Source organism: Pelodiscus sinensis, chromosome 5 (assembly GCF_052426305.1).
Source record: "Pelodiscus sinensis isolate ZL-2025 chromosome 5, ASM5242630v1, whole genome shotgun sequence".
NCBI classification, from domain to species: domain Eukaryota; kingdom Metazoa; phylum Chordata; order Testudines; family Trionychidae; genus Pelodiscus; species Pelodiscus sinensis.
Window position 1 is genome coordinate 90,933,598 of NC_143056.1, and position 20,611 is coordinate 90,954,208.

A 20,611-nucleotide genomic window follows, 5' to 3' on the forward strand; every position below is an offset into this window, starting at 1 on the left:
GGAGGGGAGGACAGCCATACTTGTGAAGTTCTGCTCCCTCCAGTCCATGTGTCCTTCTGCTCTTTTTGGTGACCCACAGAAAAACGGTAGCCAGGGTGCGGTAGCAACCCATCACATTAAAATTAGCCTGTCAATGCATATTTTGTTGATTTCAGCTAAAAATATGTCTCACGTTTCTAGAGGGGTTTTATCTTGTTGTCATGACAACCCTGACTTTACCAGGAGTCTTGCAGATGTCTTACTAGATTTTTTTTTACTTAATCCAGTTTGTACTGGTTTATGTGTCTCCAACTTCTGCTGATTTTTAGAAACAATTTTATGCAATAGTTGAGATGGATTTCTGTTACCTTAGGCAGAGCAGCATCCTACACAGCATTTCAAGTTGGATATCCAAAACTCAGGGCTGCTTTTCAGAATATGACTGTTAACCTGTGTCAGTATAGAGGGTAGCAACAGAAATTGGCCCAGTAAAAGCTTACTCTCTTTCTCTCTCTCTCTCACTAACCTTCCCATGACCTGCTAACCTGCATCCTACTTCAGAAGACATTCAAATCTGCACTTGAAAGGGAATCCTCTGATAGACCTCCAGGGCTGTACTAGTATATTTATAGACTGCACCAGTCCTAATGCAGACAGCACATGCCTACCTTTCATCAGGGGATCTTCTGTTGTTCTTTAAGTGCTTGCTCATGTCTGTTACATTGTTGGTGTATATGTTCATCCTGTGTACTGGTGCCAAAAGATTTTTCCTCAAAGGTATCTGTAGGGGACTGCCACAAATGAGGAGTGCCACCAGCTCTCCCCTCCCCCCGCCACACACTCCGTTCCTTCTCATTGCCAGTGATGGAATGTTCTCTTGCTTTGGCAAGCCTTCTCTTTCTCAGTAGTTACAAACTTTTCTCCTGGCTGCACCTTAAGCATCGAGAACATAACATAAGAATGGTTGTCCTTGGTCAGCCCATAGTCCATCTAGCCCAGTAGCCTGTCTGCCGACAGTGGCCAGCGCCAGGTGCTCCAGAGGGGTTGGACCAAAGACAATGATCAAGCAATTTGTCTCGTGCCATCCATCTCCAGCCTCTGACAAACAGAGGCCAAGGACAGCATTTCTATCCCCTGGCTAAAAGCCTTTTATGGACCTAACCTCCATGAATTTATCTAGCTTCTCTTTAAACTCTGTTATAGTCCTAGCCTTCACAGCCTCCTCTGGCAAGGAGTTCCACAGGTTGACTACACGCTGTGTGAAGAAGAACTTTCTTTTATTAAACCTGCAACCCATTAATTTCATTTGGTATCCTCTAGTTCTTCTATTATGGGAACTCATAGACTTTAAGGTCAGAAGGGACCATTTTCATCATCTTGTCTGACCCCCTGCATTATGCAGGCCACAGAATCTCACCCAGCCACTGCTAGAATGATCCTCTCACCTATATCTCAGATATTGAAGTCCTTGAAACGATGGTTCAAAGACCCCAAGATGCAGAGAATCCTCCCGCTAGTGACCCGTGCCCCATGTTCTAGAGGAAGGCGAAAAACCTCCAGGGTCTCTGCCAATCTACCCTGGAGGAAAATTCCTTCCCAACCCCAAATATGGCGATCAGCTGAACCTTGAGCATGTGGGCAAGATTCACGAGCCAGACACCCAGAAAAAAAGTTCTCTATAGCAACTCCTATCTTCCCACCATTGGCCTATTTACCGCTGATAGTGAAAGGTCAATTAATTGCCAAGATCATGTTACCTCATCAAACCATCCCCTTCATAAACCCATCTAGCTTTACCTTGAAGCCAGATAGGTCTTTTGCCCCCACTACTTCCCTTGGAAGGCTGTTCCAGAACTTCATTCCTCTGATGGTTAGAAACCTTCACCTAATTTCGAGTCTAAACTTCCTAATAGCCAGCTTATCTCCATTTGTTCTTGTGTCCACATTGGTATTGAGCTTAAATAATTCCTCTCCCTCCCTGGCAATTATCCCTCTAATATATTGAAAGAGAGCAATCATGTCTCCCCTCAGCCTTCTTTTGGTTAAGGTAAACAAGCCAAGCTCCTTGAGTCTCCTTTCGTAAGACAGGTTTTCCATTCCTCGGATCATCCTAGTGGCTCTTCTTTGTACCAGTTTGAATTCATCCTTCTTAAACATGGGAGACCAGAACTGCACACAGTATTCCAACTGAGGTCTCACCAATGCCTTGTATAACGGCACTAAACACCTCCTTATCTCTACTGGAAATACCTCGCCTAATGCATCCCTAGACCGTATTAGCCTTTTTCACGTCATGTCACAAAGGCGGCTCATAGTCATCCTGTGATCAACCAGGACTCCGAGGTCCTTCTCCTCTTCCGATACTTCCAACTGATATGTCCCCAGCTTATAACTAAAATTCTTGTTGTTAATCCCTAAATGCATAACCTTACACTTCTCACTATTCATTGTCATCCTGTTACTATTACTCCAATTTCAAAGATCATCCAGATCTTCCTGTATGATATCCCGATCTTTTTCTGAATTGGCAATACCTCCCAACTTCTTGTCATCCGCAAACTTTATTAGCACACTCCCACTTTTAGTGCCGAGGTCAGTAATAAAAAGATTAAATAATAATGATCCGAGAACTGATCCCTGAGGAACTCCACTAGTAACCTCTCTCCAGCCTGACAGTTCACCTTTCAGTATGACTCACTGTAGTCTCCCCTTTAACCAGTTCCTTATCTACCTCTCAATTTTCATACTGATACCCATTTTTTTCAATGTAACCAATAATTCCCCATGTGGTACTGTATCAAATGCCTTACTGAAATCAAGGTAGATTAGATCCACTGCATTTTCTTTATCTAAAAAATCTGTTACTTTCTCAAGGAAGGAGATCAGGTTGGTCTGGCACGATCTACCTTTTGTAAAACCATGTTGTAATTTATCCCAATTGCCATTAATCTCCATGTCCCTAACTACTGTCTCCTTCAAAATTTTTCCCAAGACCTTGCATACTACAGATGTCAAAGTAACAGGCCTGTAGTTACCTGGGTCACTTTTTTTCCCTTTCTTAAAAATAGGAACTATATTAGCAATTTTCCAGTCAAATCATACAACCCCTGAGTTTAGAAATTCATTAACAAATTTTGCTAATGGACTTGCAATTTCATGTGCCAGTTCCTTTACTATTCTTGGATGAACATTATCTGGGCCCCCTGATTTACTCCCATTAAGATGTTTGAGTTTGGCTTCTACCTCGGATTTGGTAATATATACCTCCATAACCTTATTCCCATTTGTTATGTTGCCATTATCCCTAAGCTCTTCATTAGCCTCATTAAATACTGAAGCAAAGTATTTGTTTAGATATTGGGCCATGCCTAGATTATCTTTAACCTCCACTCCATCCTCAGTGATTAGTGGTTCCACTTCCTCTTTTTTTGTTTTCTTCCTATTTATATGGCTATAAAACTTTTTACTATTGGTTTAATTCCCTTTGCAAGGTCCAACTCAACATGACTTTTAGCCTTTCTCAGGGTATGTCTACACTACCCCGCTAGTTCGAACTAGCGGGGTAATGTAGGCATACCACACTTGCAAATGAAGCCCGGGATTTGAATTTCTCGGGCTTCATTTGCATAAGTGGGGCGCCGCCATTTTTAAAACCCCGCTCGTTCGAACCCCGTGCCGCGCGGCTACACGGGGCACAAACTAGGTAGTTCGAACTAGGCTTCCTAGTTTGAACTACCGTTACTCCTCGTGGAATGAGGGGTTCGAACGCGCTGCACGGGGTTCGAACGAGCGGGGTTTTAAAAATGGCGCCCCGCTTATGCAAATGAAGCCCGGGAAATTCAAATCCCGGGCTTCATTTGCAAGTGCGGTATGCCTACATTACCCTCCTAGTTCGAACTAGGAGGGTAGTGTAGACATACCCTCACTTTGTCCCTACATGCTTGAACCTCAATAAGGTAGCTTTCTTTACTGATCCCTCCCATCTTCCACTCCTTATATGCTTTCTGCTTTTTCTTAATCACCTCCCTAAGATTCTTGCTCATGCAACTTGGTCTAACACACCTACCTATACATTTTTTCCTCTTTCTTAGGATACAGGCTTCTGATACCTTCTGCAACTTTAACTTAAAATAATCCAAGGCCTCCTCCACTTTTAGATACATAAATTCTTTAGTCCAATCCACTTCCCTAACTAATTTCCTTAATTTATTAAAATTAGCCTTTTTGAAATCAAAAACCCGAGTCTCAGATTTATTTTTGTTTAGCCTTCCATTTAGTTTGAACTGAATTATCTCATGATCACTCGAGTCAAGGTTGTCCCCTACAACCATTTCTTCTATGAGGTTCTCGCTACTCACCAAAACCAAATCTAAAATGGCTTCCCCCCTTGTTGGTTCAACAACTACTTGATGAAGGAATTAATCAGCTAATAAACTAAAAGATACTAGGGACACCATTCCTTACGCATCCTGGCTAATAGCCATTAATGGACCTAACCTCCATGAATTTATCTAGCTCTTTTTTAAACTCTTTTATAGTCCTAGCCTTCACAGCCTCCCTCTGGCAAGGAGTTCCACAAGTTGACTACGCGCTGTGTGAAGAAGAACTTTCTTTTATTAGTTTTAAACCTGCTACCCATTAATTTCATTTAGTATCCTCTAGTTCTTCTATTATGGGAACTAATAAATAACTTTTCTTTATTCAAGACCTTGTAATTTCCTCCATCAAGGACACTTAGCTGTATGAGCGTTCCCCCTAGCGCATCCAGGGCAAATCGGTGTGTTCTCACTACAATTCTTCCTGGTTCCTAAAAGGACTAGATTGACTCTTCCCACTGGTCAGGGACCCAATTCCTTAACAGGGCCTCAACTGTGTCCTCTAGAGACTCACTGGGCTTCCCTCTGAGCCTTTGGCTTCTTGTACCATTTCATGTCTCTCATGGAAGATTGCTTTCCTTGTATCTATTACCTTGGTGAGGTGAGTGTCTAAGATTAAAGCCCTTATTTCCAACCCTCCTTACACAATTTTCTACCAAGAGAAGATCCAGTTGTGACCCCCAGTCCGAATTTTTGCCTAAGAGGATGTCACACACCTCTGTTAACCAGAGGGCGCCAGAGCCAGCCCTCTGTGGATACGATTGAGGGGAAAAAACTTCTGGTGCCTGTGCATGTGGTGAGCACATGCACACCTAAAATAGAATGGATATGAGTAACACATCTCAAAAGAATATCAGTTATGAAAGAAAGAGCCGTTTGTTCTGTCTTTCCCAAGAGACCCTGCACAGAATCTGCCCTACTGGTTTTCTTTCCTAATGGCCTGATCCCAGTTTACACTGGGGTCCCTGTGCACTGCTCTAAAATTATAAAGTGCCTTAAAGTTAATGTAAATGTAATTTACCGTCATTTTATGGCCTCTTTACACTTCTCTTAGTATGCAAAGGAGTCCTAGGATAGGGTTACCAACTTTCAAATGGCACAAAACTAAGTACCCCGGACCCTCCCCATCTCTTCCTGAAGGTCCACCCCCTTCTTTCACCTCTCCTCCTTTTATCACTTGCTTTCCTTCACCCTCACTGTGCTGGGGGCAGCATTTTGGAGAATGGGTTGTGTGGGTTTGGGTTGGAGGGGTTCAGGGTACAGTGGAGCAAGGAATTGGTGTTCAGGGGTATGCGGGCTCTGGCTAGAATTATGGGTTCTGGGGTTGGGCTAGGGATGAGGGACTTGGTGTATGGGAGGGAGATCTGGATGTGAGGTTGGAGTATGGAGGGGGCTAAGGGCTGTCACTGCTTGGGGTTGAGGGTTGGGGCTGGTGATGAGATGTTTTGGGTTCAGGAGGGGACTCCAGGCTGTGGAAGGAGTTTGGGGTGTGGAAGTGGGGATGGCTGAGGCCTGTGATGTGGGTGTGTGGGCTCTGGGATGGGGCCAGGGAGGAAAGGGTTTAGAGTACATGGGGGGTTATGGGGTGGGCTCCTGGAGGGAGTCTGGGTGTCAGAGGGGACCCTGGCTTAGGGAGGTTTTTTGGGGGTACTGGGGTCCCGGCAGAGCTTACCATGGAGCCCAGGAAGTGGCCACCATGCGTTCAGCTATAATTGGTTTTAGTGTTACTGAATTTGAAAGACCCACTGTGCACCATGAAGGAGACATTCAAGGGAAGATAAATTAAGACCTTGAATGTTGTAAATGCATGACATTTACTATTTGAGAAACAGTTGGCTTTAGCCAGCAAAGGTACATTCCTGCTTCAATGTAATCAAAGCAAATCCCCTTGTAATAAAGGTAGTTTTGTGACCTGCTGTCTTGAGCGCACACATAAAAAGGAGGTTCAATAAATACTGTTTCCCTGGCACTTATGAAACATGCCTTTTCATTCTGTTATTTGGAAGTCTGCATCAATCTCTGACAAGGGGGAATAGAAAACAAATCACCAAGAGTGGTATTTTTGATGAGTACTGTGATGGGAATGGAAAATGACCAGTGGAGGCTTCTTTAGTGTGTTCATGTGAAAAATAGATCCATTTGACTTCCTCACCTCATTTATAATTAAGGTGCCAAATGTACATGATTTAAATTTAATTTCAAGGATCATTTAGCATAGGTTTTTAAGATGGAGCATATTATAGTTTTATGGATGTTGCAAAAATTGCTTATATATGTTTCAGCTTCTCAGAAATGCCAGACTCAATGTTGTCTCTTAGACAGTACTCAGTTGAATAACTGTTACTGAACATGTCCCCACTTGCTAAGTTAGGGAGCTGACAATATTCATTAGTTTGAATTTGCATTTCAGAGCTCTATAGTGGAATATGCATTTTAAAGACATAAGTGAAGACTGAGCAGTTTATTTGCAAGGTCATTCTAGCCTGATGCTGTCAAACCTGTGGGTGAACAGGACAGCTAAACTGGCATCCTTAAAAAAGTCATTGCACCAGTACACTAAGTACGTCTACACTGGTACACTATTTCAAAATAACTAGCACTATTCCAGCAGGCAGTTATTTTGAAATCGTGTCAAAATACTGTCAAGCTGGAGGACTTCTTACTCTGATTCCTGTAGCCTTCATTGTACGAGGAATAAGAGAAGTCGGAGGAAGAGTGCTGTTTCAAAATAAGTGCTGTGTAGACGCTCTCTATTTCGAAATAAGCTACGCAATTAACGTAGCTCAATTTGTGTAGTTTATTTTGAGGAAGCCCTGCAGTGTAGATGCACCCGTAGGGTACATCTACACTGCACGCTTATTTCAGAATAAGCACTTCTGGAAGATATATTCCAAAGTAGCTTATTTTGAAATAGGGCATCCGCGCTACTGGGAAGCCTCGAAATTTGTCTGAGGCAGGCTCCCTTAATGTGGATGCACTATCTCGATTTAGAGCTCCAGGAAGTACTGTGGAGAAATTACTTAGAATGGGCCTGGTGAGGAGCTATTTCGAAATAGCAGCAGTGGACTGTCCACACTGCAGCTATTTTGAAATAATTATTTTGGAAGAAAAGTTATTCCTCGTGGAACGAGGTTTACAGAAGTTGGAATAAGATGCCCGTTATTTTGATATTATTTAGAAATAATGGAATTGCTGTGTAGGTGCTCGTATTGCTATTTCAGAATAACACTAGTCAGTCCAAAATAATGGTGCAGTGTAGATCTGCATTATAATTCAGTGTTTTTAATGTCAAAACATTTCTATTCTCTAGCAGTGAGTTGGCAGTCCTGCGCCTAGGGGTACGAGTCTTCTCTTGGTTGTACAAGCATACTTCCATTGATCTTAGTGAGACTTTTGCATAGGAAGTGACTAGAGCCCTGGTCCCACATGCCCATGTTTCTTGATGCTCACTTCTTTCTTTTCATCAAATGGTATTTTCCCCATCATCAAATCTGTTGACTGAGCTTCACTGGTCTGAACAGTATTATTCCAAAAGCAGTTAGGGCCCAAACCTCAACAATCAGTGGTCTCAACTGGATAACTCAGCATTATGTAGGAGTCACTCAGAACCTTCACATCAGGAGCTATATGAGAAAAAGAAAATACTTTGCATTTACCATAGCAAATATGTATATGTCAAAAAATTACCAGTAATTTATCTTGGTAAATCAATGTCCAGGTATTTTAGAAGGCACATTATTTTTAATGATTTAACTCTCTTTTCTGTAGGTGACAATCTGATTTACAAATATTTGGTGGTTTTCTTTCAAAAATTTTTTATATACAGCATTTTATAAACTATATATGGACTAGGAAAACAACCTGTCATACTAGGGGTTCCGAAGCAAAACTAGGGGTTCCGCGAGGAGCCGGCACTCCCTCGCTACCTCTGAAAGAGAGAGAGCTGGCTAGCCGGCAGAGGCATGGGCAGCGAGTTGTATGGTCTCGTGGTGCCCATGCTCCACCAATATTTGGAACTGGAGCATTGCGCCGTGTGGCTGAATTGCGGGTTCAGAGTCCGGGATGGAGCGCAGACTCCAGCCCCAGAAAGTGGAAGGCAGAAGGTAGGGGAAGGGGTAGGGCTGGGAGAGGAAGGGGCTTGTGCGGCAGGGAAGGGGAAGGGGAAAAGAGGGGAAGGCACCAAAAGTACAGGGTAGAGGAGAGACAACTGCCAGGGGGTCAAGTGCAGACAATGAGGAAAAAGGTAGGAGGGGAGGTGTCAGTGAGAGGGGGACAGGGTGATGCTGGGAGGGGAGAGGGTAAGGGCATTGAGGGCTACAGGGGGGAGGGGGAGGTGCTGGGAGAAGGCTTGAAAGAAGGGGTGGGCATGAGGCAGGCCAGGATGGAGCATGGGTGAGGGCATAGGGACATGAGGGGAATGGGGGAAGAGAGTGGTGAGGGGGTGGGCATCAGGGAAAAAGAGGGCAAAGGCGGTAGGGGCAGTGAGGGAAGGGGGAGGCAACAGGAGGGTGCAGGAGTAAGAGAAGGTGCAAGTGCCAGGGGATTCTGGGGTTGAAGCAGAAGGGCAGACACCTGCAGGGGAGGGACCAGCACCAGAGGAGAGACGCAGGGCAGGTGTGTAGAGGGAGGTGTTAGAGGAGGGGTAGCTCACATGATTAGAGTGGGGCTACTGGAGGAGTGGGCACAGGGAGAAGGGCTGGTGGAGGGGGGGCAGGTTGAAGGAGGGCTGAGGGCAGTGAGAAGGGCAGGAGTCAGGACAGCAGAGGAGGGTGAGGAGTTGGGAGGCAGCAGGCACCAGGGGAGCTGATGGACCAAGGGGAGGAGACATGGCAGCATAGAGAAAAGGTAAAGGTTTAAAAATATTTATTAATAACTTGGATGCCACAGTGACACATCCAAACAAGCCACATGAACTCTTTTTGTACTGGTGCACAACACAAAATTCATTTTGCTCATGCGAAGAAACTCTTAGGCTATGTCCACACTGGTGGTTTCTTGCGCAAGAATATCTTGTGCAAGAGTTCTTGTGCAAGAACACATCCACACTGCCATGTGCGAGCTGTGCTTTGCACAAGAGCATCTATGGCAGTGTGGACGCTTTCTTTCCCGAGAAAGAGCCGATGGCCATTTTAGCCATAGGGCTTTCTTCTGCAAGAAATTCATGTTGCCTGTCTACACTGGCCTCTTGCACAAGAACAGTTGCGCAAAAGGGCTTATTCCTGAGCGGGAGCATCATAATTCTTGCGCAAGAAGCCCTGATTTCATACATGAGAACGTCAGTGTATTTGTGCAAGAACACACGGCCTGTGTAGACAGGAAGCAAGTTTTTGCTCAAAAGCGGCCGCTTTGGCGCAAGATCGCGCCAGTATAGACACAGCCGAAGGAAGGAAGGTAGGGGGAGGGAATCAGCGCTGGCTCAGCATGTCTGCATGGTTTGGGGGAAGGTGCAGGGAAATTGAGCTCAGCTGGGTTGCAGAGTGGGGAGGCCCGGGGAGCTGAGCTTGGCTGGGCTGTGGGGTGTGTGTGTGTGTGTGGAGCTCAGAGCTCAGTTTGGCTGCAGGAGGAGGGAGGTGCCGGGAACCGGAACTAGACTCAAGGGGAGGGGGCTTGGGGGAGGTGCGGGAAACGGGGCTCAGCTGTGCTGTGGGGGAGGCATGCAGGGAACCAGTGCAGGGCTCAGCTGGGCTGAGGTGGATGGGGGAGGGCATACGGAACAGATGGGCAGCTCAGCTGGGCTGTGAGGGGCTGCAGGGAACTGGTGCTGCACTCCCTTGGATTGTGGGGGATGGTTTTGGGGGAGGTGCAGGGAACCAGCAGGGGTGGGCAGCTCAGTTGGGTTGCAGGGGATAGAGGTGCAAAGAAGCCTAGTGGGGAGCAGGGAAACTAGGAGCCCTGAAATGACCTCCCATGGTCCAAAAATTCCTCATCTGGGACCAGTCAGGTCCAGAGGGTGCCAGATCAGGGAGGTCCAAGTCCTCTCTTTGCACCCTCCCTCGTAGCCAGACACCCTACCCCCAATCTGCTCCTGCTCCCTCCCCCTGGCCAGACATCCTACATCCAGCCTGTTTCTGCACCCTACCTACCACCCAGACATTGCCCCCTTCCGCCCCCCCACCTCACTCCCAGATCCTGCACCCCATCCCTATCCCGCTCCTTGGCAGCCCTGCCATCCACCCTAACACCACCCTGTCCCTGGCCCCAACACCCTGCCTCACACCCCAGGACTCAGCACCGCCCTGGCCCCAGCATCCTGCCATCCACGCTAGCACTCAGCAGCACCCTGTTCCTTGTCCCAGCACCCTGCCAGTCACCCTAGTGCCCAGCAGGACCATGTCCCTGACCCCAGCACTCCGCCACCTGACTGCCCCAGCACCTTGCCCAACACCCCGCCACCTGAGCCAGCATCCTCCCACCCAGCAGCACCCTCTCCTCAGCCCCAGCTCCCACTTTCACTCTGTCCCCTGTTCCCACCAGCACATTTGGGACCACATTAGTGAGGCTTGGGGGTCCCGTTAATTAAATTCTACACGTTTTTAGAAGACTTGGGGAATGGCTTTATCCAATATCAAATATTGTTGTACTGTGTTACAAAAAGGATAGGTTATTGAATTGCACATATATCACTAACACCTACACACCCAAAGCAATACAGATGACTGGCTGTATCATCAAACCACGTGTTTTGACAGTACTGTGCACTTGGCTAAAATCTTACATTGAGTTTAAAGCCAGAAGGGAGCATCTTGTCTGACCTCTTGCATAACATATGCATCTGCATAACACAGGCCTAGGACTTCCCTGCATTAATTTCACCGGAGGATCTCTACAAACATAGAAGTTAATATTGACTTGAACTCTGCAATATCCTTATGCAAGCTAATCAGACTTGAATCTGGACATGAGAGAAGAAGCAGTCGGTAAGCACTTGCTGCTACTTCTTCTGGAGACTGTGAGTGGGGCAAGATAAGAAACTTGGCTTATGTGCTTCTGTCCCACGCATATACCCACACGCACTGTGCACTGTCCAGTACATCTGAACCAGCATGAGAAAATTGTTTACATCCTTCCTCCTTTTGGAACAATTATTTTCCAATTATTTTGGGATGTGCAGTTGACACTCCTTCCCTTACTCAGGGGCTGTGTCTAAAGATACAATCTAGCCCAGAGCAGGGCAAACTACGTCCCACAGGCCACATACGGCCCACAAGGCGCTTAATCAGCTCTCAAGCAGGATATGGGGCTTCCCTTCTGACTGGCTCTTGTGCATCAGGGCCATGAGAGGGGTCTGTGCACTGCGCCTGCCCCAACTTCCCACGCAGCTCCCATTCATGGGGAAGTGTAGCCAATGGGAGCTGCTACATTGGGGCAGCACACAAAGAACCGCCTGGCCACACCTCCACGTAGGATCCAGCAAAAAGGGGGACATGTGTTGCTTGAGGCGGCAAGAGCAGGCTGGAACCTACACTCCTGAGTCTTCCCATACTCCAGTCCCACCTGTCCAAACCCTGATCCCTCCAAAGCACCCTCCTCCACCCCCAAATTCCTTATCCCCAACCCCAAGCTCCCTCCTGCACCCAGACCTCCTCATTTTGACCCCACCCCAGAGCCCGGACTTCCAGCCAGAACCCAAACCCAATTTCATGATCATTTATGCAATTTCCGTATCTTGATGTGGCCCTCTGGCCAAAAAGTTTGCCACCCCATCTAGCTTATTCTTTACTTTATAGATGTTAATGAAATAATTCACACACAACTTCTGTAAGATAGGGTAAATGTTGTTATCACTTTTATTGTGAGGAAACTGCTGTGCAGAAAGGTGAGCCTAAAAAGTTTGACAAAAGCAAAAATAGAATCTCTCAATAGAATCTCTCTTGGCTAGGTGTGCTCTTATGCACTAGCTCGTGACCCTTTCCACTCCATTTATTCATTGTGTCACCTGAAATTGCCCCTGACGGTTTCTTAATATTTGGCTTGATAAACTCCAGTTTACAAAGCGTGGAAGAGAATGTGAAACAGACAGAAAATAATCTATTAGCTCCCGACTCCTTTCATTTAAAATCTGAACAGTTTGCAAGAAAAGAAGCTAAGGCAGTGATAAGGAGTTAAATATAGGTGTTATCCCTTATGACCCAACTGTCCCATAGTGTGTGAAACAAGTACACAACTGTATGTTTTTAATCTTGATTTTCAACTACCGCTGCTGTCACAAGAAGAAAGCTAAGTCTTTGGCAGTACTCACTGGATATAAAAGTGAAGCCAGACGCTATCTGAAGCTTATTAGTGGGATCAGTGCAAAGATTGGCCAGTTTGGATAATTTGTTAAACGCAAATGAGAGAGAAAAAAATGTGCACTCATTTTACCTCTGACAGATCAGTATAACCTCTTTAGCAGCTGCTACAATTTTCAGTTTAATATTTGTGAACTACAATCCTACATTTTAAGGAAAATTAAAAGAATACAGACTTCATTGGGTGTGGTATTGCTTGTATTTCAGTGTTCAGTGTGATATTTTTTGCATTTGTTTATCTGTAATATGTATCCTTTTCCTCAAAAATGTAAAATAGCTATGCAACCAAGTTTGCAAAGTGGCCACTGAACTTGGGTATGCCACGTTTTGCGTGCCCAGTTTGAGATACAGATGACATGAGGTGCTGATACAGAGGTACTGAGCACTTGTTGCTCCTCTTGACTTCAGCTGGAGTTTTGGATGCATGGCACTTTTGAAAATTGGACCCAGCGGAGGGAGCCAAAATGAGTGGCCGCTAATAAAAATTTGGATACAGTCATAAAAAAACATTATTTGAAGCATGATGAGCACCTGTAACTTTTGTTAAACTCTTATGTCTGCACTACAAGAGTATTTTGAAATAAGTTACTTTGGATTAACTCCCGAAATAACTATTTCAAAATAGCACATCCACACTACAAGGAAGCCTCAACATTAGTCCCAGGCAAGCTCCCCTACTGTGGACACGCTACCTCAATTTGGAGCCCCAGGAAGGGGCTGGTGAGGAGCTATTTCGAAATAGCCACTGTGGAGCAGCCACACTACCACTATTATGAAATAGCAATTTTTAAATAAGCGCTATTCCTCATGGATTGAGGGTTTATTGTTTGGAAATAAGAAGCCCGTTATTTCTAAATAATTTTGAAATAACAGGCTTGCTGTGTGGACACTGGCCTTATTTCAAAATAACAATAGTTATTTTGAAATAACGCTGTTGTGTAGACATGCCCCCACTGAACTGCAGAATCTAAACGTTGTGTGATCAGGTCTGTACTCTCCATACTGCACAAATCATGGAGCATCTTTCACTAAATTGGTATGGTAATTAGCTGACTCTATATTGCAGCTCTGATGTCACTAAGACATATCAATAATATTCTTTACATAGTAAATTTATGTGCTAATGAAAAGATGGGGAAAGAAAAGGAGGAGTTAGGAAAAGAAGGGAACAGATAGGGTTGCCAGATACTTTCACAAAAAATACTGAACATTGCAGGAAAAAAATTGGTTGGCACCCTCCCCCCCCAAAATGTTGCTTTAAATCCCCCCACCAAATGTGGCAGAGGAAGAATGTCCCAAGTGGCCTACTGGCCAAGAAAAACAAAATATTTTCTGTTTTTTTTTTTTTTTTACCGGACAGAGGCCGCAATACCGGACCCCTTCCAACCCTAGAAACAGAATAAAACAAATGTATAGGCCTTGCTATCTGTGGTATAAAGAAAATGTGTGATGGCTGGTGTTCAGGCCTTAAAAAAAGTTTTTTATTACGACCTCCCCTCCTATTCCCACTACCCCTGTACGTACATATTCTACACATCAGAAGTCTTAGAAGGACCTCATGGAGTGTCAGTTTTGTAGTCTGTAGATGGAGATTTAAGTACAGAAATCTATTCACATTAATGGAAATTGAATGTATAAATTCCCCACACAGCAGTAAGAAGATGTGTCTGTGCTAAGATGTTTCATTTCTTTTCATGATGATTAGCAATAGCATTTGGCATTTATAATAGCAATAGCATTCTAGGCAGTGCTTTTTGCTGTGAATTATTCTTCTTCTTGGGTTGTTAAAGGCTCTTTTAATAAAGAAAAATGGAACAAGGGTCTAATTACATCTTGGGATTGTGAGAAATTAGGAGCCATTCAAGCTTGTGATTTCTGATGTCACCAGAGCCCTTCATGTAATTAAAGCCTTGTAATTCACATCTGAACTGTCATTGTCATTCAGCCTATGTATATATAAACATACTCCTGTCTGGTTTACTTTGAGTAAACTACAGCATAAATAACATCTGACACTGTACAAAGTCACTGTTGAACTCATCTTAATTATTCAAGACAGTTCTAAGCAGTCCAAACATTCATATGCCTGCTCTGTGAATCATTGGGGAGCAGATATCTTGAAACTCGTAATAGTCCTGTTCCCGAAAGCTATTTCACAGGCAGCAGAACTAGCCCCTGGGCAGAAACAAGATTGAAATTTACAAGTACATATGAATTGAGTAATAGGCCTGATACGTCAGGCTCTCTCCTTGATACAGCCTAGGGCAGTGGTTCCCAAACTTTTCGGCATCGTGCTCTCTCTTTGATTTTTGAGAAACCCTCACGCCCCCCCCCCCCCTCAAAATAGCAGCAAAACTTGAGTGTAAAAGAAAAAAAAAGTGCCGGTACTCCAGGGGAAAAGTTGTTAATCCCTCCCCAATAAAAGGTTGCCCTTTTAAGAGCAGAGCAGGCATTGCCCTTTTAAGGCATCCATTTTGAAGTCTGCCCAGGACACTCCATCCTCCCCCCCCCGCCCTAGCCAGCCCAAGCTGGGTGTAGTCCGGCAGATGCCCGAGCCAGGAAAAACAGAAAATACTGGACATTTCCCATGTCCGATATTTTCTGAATTTTTTTTTACCAGACGGACCAGGCTCTTTCTTGGGAGGGATTTGACGGGGGGTGGGGGAGGAGGTTGGGACACCTCGTGCCTCCCCCCTCCTCCCTGGAATTTCTTCACACACCCCCAGTTTGGGAGCCGATAGCCTGGGGGTTCACATAGTGTCTCAGCATTTGGAGTGTGGCAAGCAAGGCATCAGGAGCTCAATCCTGCAAGCTACTGAGCACTCTCACTAGATGATGAGTGCCTTCATTTTCTCACTGACTTCACTGCATTCCAAGGACACTGAGCACTTCAGAAGAGGGCTTTGAATCTTTCGGGATCAAGCCCACAAAGCATATGACAGCAATCCTTTATGTGATTGCTCTGTCGTCCCCACTCCCCAACTGAAAATTGCATTAAACATAATGTAAAGATACAGTAAACACTAATGTCTTTGTGTTCCAGCTATCTTCCATGGGATTCTGGGAAATACTATATTATCTAGTGCTTAATTTGTGATGGGGCTTACCAGGAATGAATCTCTAGGCTTGGCATTTCATAGTTCTGGCTCTTCTGGGCTTGCTGCATCAGTTATGAATGTCAAAAATATGCTTGAGGCTTGGCACCTAACGGCTTAACCACCACAGAGTCCTTTCCAGTTTTCTTTATGAATATAGTTTTTTATTTAAAATAATCCTGCAGAGGGCAGTAAAAGTCTATGTAGAAAAAACCTTGCACTTAGATTTTCTTTGCCATCTAAATACAAGATAAAATTATAGTAAAATGTTACGAAAGTAAAATCTAGGTAGTTACTTCTCTACTCTGAAAGCTAAAGATGATTTATATTTTTTCAGACTGTAAAGAAAGAAACTCGATTTCTGTGTACTTCCTATTGGACAAATGTCCGAATCAGATGATGATGATACTTGCGAAGTTTTATATATATAAAGTATTCTAAAAGCATTGCTTATTTAATTATTTAACTGCAAACACTGTCACACATAATCAAGGAGTCCCTGTGAGGAATCTCTTGAAAGAGGATAAAAGACTGAACAACCACGGGGACTAAACTACAATTTCACCTCCAATGAGTGGTAACTCCCAGGTGTGACTGAGACATATTTGTGGGAAATGTGCTTCTTACTTCTTGTGTTGTACTTCTTGTAAGGAGAAAGCAGTTTACTCCCTAAAACTTCCATTCATCATACACAGGTTGAACTTCTCTAGTCCAACACTCTCTAGTTTGACAACATCCATGGTCTAGCATGATTTTAGTTAGCTGGATGCCCACGCATAATGGGGGTGGACAAGTTTCTTGCAGTCCCATAAAGTTTATTTACAGCCAGCTGTCATGGCTGTCAGTGTTCTGTGCTGTTATTTAACTCTAATCTACCCCAATAGTCTTCCAAAAGTCTAGTAAGCCGTGGATGTGTTGGTAAAGCTACTAGACAATATTAAACTCCTGCAAATTCTCTGGTTTGGCACCGTACAGATTCAAGGGTGCCAGACTAGAGAAGTTCAACCTGTATCACTTGGGGGGAAAAAACCCTTACATATATATTTTTTAAATGCTCAGTATTTTGGCATATATTTGATACATTTATGTAAACTAAAATAGTTTTTAGGAAATCAAATACATTATATTGATACTATATAATAAGCTCAGACTTTTTTTTTAAATAACCCAGACACCAAGTGTTCCTATTTAGGAGGAATATACTAAGCAGAATCTGTTAACATTTTTCAATCTCCTAAAAGCATTCCTAGTTCCATGCTGTTTAAAGGTGTACCTACATTCCCCCCACCCTGTTTCCCTAATGTTTAATCCTGGCCCAGTTGTGTAAAATGACTTGATAATCATCTAGCAAAAACACACCAAAGAAAAGTGACCTTCAGTGTGCTAATCAGATAGTTCCCACAGTGTGTTTGTTGGCCAACACAGTATTTGCACATACCAAATTATTAGTTGGTACAGATAATTGGGTAGAAATGTTTCAGAGACTAAATTCATTCTTTTATAATGTCAATTGCATTTTTATTTATACTTCTGTTAGTAAGAACAAGAGAATTTGTGGCACAGAATAAATATAGGTGGCATGAAATCTATAAATCCAGTGACTGTATAGTATGTTTGTATAAGTCTGCTTTTTTAAATTGGACCCACCAACAATAAACAAGATACCAAAAGTTCTTGTTTTCCATAATGTCTTTACAGGGTAACTTCCTAAATTATAATGATATAGGAACAAAAAAGGAGAAAAACCTTTCGCATGGCAAATATGGCTTCTTTTATAAACATTTTTTACCCAATTGGCCTGTAGTCTCAACAATAGAAAGTTCTAAATTAGAAACCAAACTAGTTTTCAAAAATTGAAAAGTTGGAAAAGGATTCAGAAAAAAAAACCCTACAAGAACTATTAATGGTCTGGGAAAAGTGACTTTATAGTGAGAGATTTAAGTTCTGACTATTTAGTCTGTCCAAGAGAAGGCTAAAAGGTTACTTAATCTTTGATAATAGAGGGATAGTTAAACTATCAGAAAAGGCAGAAGAGTATCTAACATTTTGGAAGCTGAAATTAGACAAATTTAGATAGAGATAAGGTGCAAATTTTTAACAAAAAGGTCTTTATGCAGGCCTCTAAATCATGGCTAGGTATCTTTCTAGAACAGGGATCGGCAACCTTTTCAAACCAAGGAGCCAAACTACACCAAATTCAGAACACGTGGTCAACAAAGAGCCGTATAAGAATCCCCATTTGCAGGACTGAAAATATACAGCTTAATATTACTAATAATTGACATAATGATTAACAATAGCATAAATGAAACCTTGTACTCACCTTATGACTGGTCAAATCCAGCTTCATGCATGCATTCTGAAAATCTTATGGCAGGGGGCTGAGGATGTGGGGGTACAGGGTCTGAGTTGGGACGTATGAGGGGGCTCGGGCAGGGCGAGCAGGGTGGCCGCCCCAGACCCTGTGCTTCAAGAAGTCCCGCGCATGCACCGTGGCGCCACCGCACATGCACCGTGTCAAAGGGAGGGCCCCACAAAATTGTGCTGCCCTGGGCCCCGCAAAATCTCATCTGCCCCTGGGCTCAGGGCACGGGATTTGGGTGTATGATGGACTCAGGGCACAAGGTTGGGGAGTGCAAGAGCGTTTTATAGCAGGGGACTGGAAATGTGGGGGTGCAGGACTTTGAGGATGTGAGGGTATATTGGCTCAGGACAGGAGGTTTAAGTGCATTTTAGGCTCTGGACAGGGCTAGGGAGTGCATGAGGGGGGATGTGGGGGTATGAGGGGCTCAGGGCAGGGGGGTCAGGTGTATGATGGACTCAGAGTTTGGGTGCATGAGGGTGCAAGACTGTTATGGCAGGGGGCTGGGTATGTGGGGGTGCAGGAGTTTGGGGATGGGGAGTATGAGGGCTCAGGGCAGGGGGTTCAGGAGTATGATGGACTCAAGGTTGGTGTTTGGGGGTGCAGGAGTGTTATGATGCTGTGCCCAGATGGGGACTGGGCCCCAATTGGGGGCTTGTTGGCCAGGATGTCCAACATTGTCTTTATTTATGGTAGGAGTGGGGAACCTTTTTTGAGTTGGGGGCTGCTGACCCACAGAAAAATCAGCTGGGGACCACACAAGTGAGAAGCCAAAAAGGGAAAAAAAACCTCCAAAACTCCCAACCCTCACTGATGTGGCCCCCAACTGAAACACCTCTCTCCCCTGGTGCTCCAGCCCCATGGTGGGGGAAGGGGCAGGAAGGACTGAGGGTCAAGGCCTCAGGCCAGATTTACTCTTCTGGGGTTCCAGGGTTAGTTGATTTTGTATGCCCCCATAGGCTGTTGGGTAAGCTAAAAACTGAGGGGTTAAGTGTGTGGGACAGGGCTGCCAGTGAATTGGATAGGGATGGGGGTGCAGGATCTGGGTGGGAGTTAGGGTATAGAAGGGGGTGAGGGTACAAGTTCTGGGTGAGAGGTAGGGTACAGGAGCAGACTTGGGAGTACAGCCGGTCCCCGAGTTGTGAACGGTCGACTTACGACCATTTGCAGCTACAACTGAAACTGTAGTAAATGGCTGACGCCGAGTTACGAACGCAATCCGTGCTTACGAACAGCGCGGTCGCGTGTAACTCTGTGGGGTCCGACTTACGAACAAACAGAGTTATGACAAATTGCTTGGTCCATAACCGGTTCATAAGTTGGAGAGAGGCTGTAGAGTGTCTGGCCAGGGGGTAGGAGCGGGCTGGGGGTAGGCTGTCTAGGCTGGGGACAGGCTGTCTGGCTAGGGGACAGGAGTGGGTTGGGGGTAAGCTGTCTAGGCTGGGGGCAAGGTGCCTGGCTACATCAATTGCATAGCTTAAGATGAAATAGCTTAATTCGGCTTTTGGCGCTGTCTACACAGCAGGAAGTTGAAGGAAGAACACTCTTCCTTTGACTTCCCTTAATCTTTGTGAAATGAGGGTTACAGGAATCGGAGTAAGAAGGACCTCCAGCTAGCCATTATTTCGAAATAATTGCTTGCTGTGTGGATGCGCACAGTTATTCTGAAATAACACCACTGTGTAGACATAGCCTAAGGTGCTACAGGACCACTTGTATTTTTAAGTTACAGACTAAGCAGCTACTCCTTTGAGACTACTGAAGATAGGTTATAGTTCAGAATTCAAGCTCCTCACCCACCCCAAAACCCTTTTTCTTTTAAACTTTCATAGCTGAGGTGACATTATAGCATGAATACAACTCTGTTAAACAGGAAGTAATAAGACAGACTGTTAAAAAAAAAAAAAAAAAAAAAATGAAACCCCCTCTCTGTCTTTTTTTATCAGATGAAATTCAGGTCATATATTGCAGTATCCATATAAATATTCCACTGTTGGCAAATTTACCAACATGGTATGTGACCAGCTTTCTGAGCATTTCCAAAAATTATATATGTCAATTATTATTTTCTCACTTAAAATTTTTAAGGTATTGTATCTTTAAATTATTTTATCTTTCTTAATATCAACTTGCCACCTTGCTGAGAGCTGTTCCATATTAAAAAGAAATGAGAATACAAGCAAGAAGAGAAAAATAATATATATCAGCAAGCAAATATTGCAAAATTAATCTCGTTAGGCCTAATGTGGAAATCCTATCAGCTTTTTTGCTAATTCTGGCAATTTCTCAGGCAAACAGAGTAGTTGATAGTGGTAGTGTGGCTGAGGTTGGACAAAGTTTACATTGGTGCAGGAAATGGATTTGGTCCTTTAAGTGTGGCATCCTGTACAGAATTTATATTTTTAGACTATCTGTTAAAGTAATGCAGAGAATATTCTATTATCACCTTTGTCCTGAGTAAACCACATTTTTTAGAGGCTCATCATGATAGTTTGTCAGTTACTCTGGTAT

The 20,611-nt window shown here is 44.2% G+C and overlaps 1 protein-coding gene across 8 annotated transcripts in view; it reads left to right on the forward strand.

The window, feature by feature from the left end:
• The window catches only part of NAV2 (neuron navigator 2), a 689,797-nt gene that overhangs the window by 497,655 nt on the left and 171,531 nt on the right, over positions 1 to 20,611 (forward strand). The window lies entirely within an intron of this gene.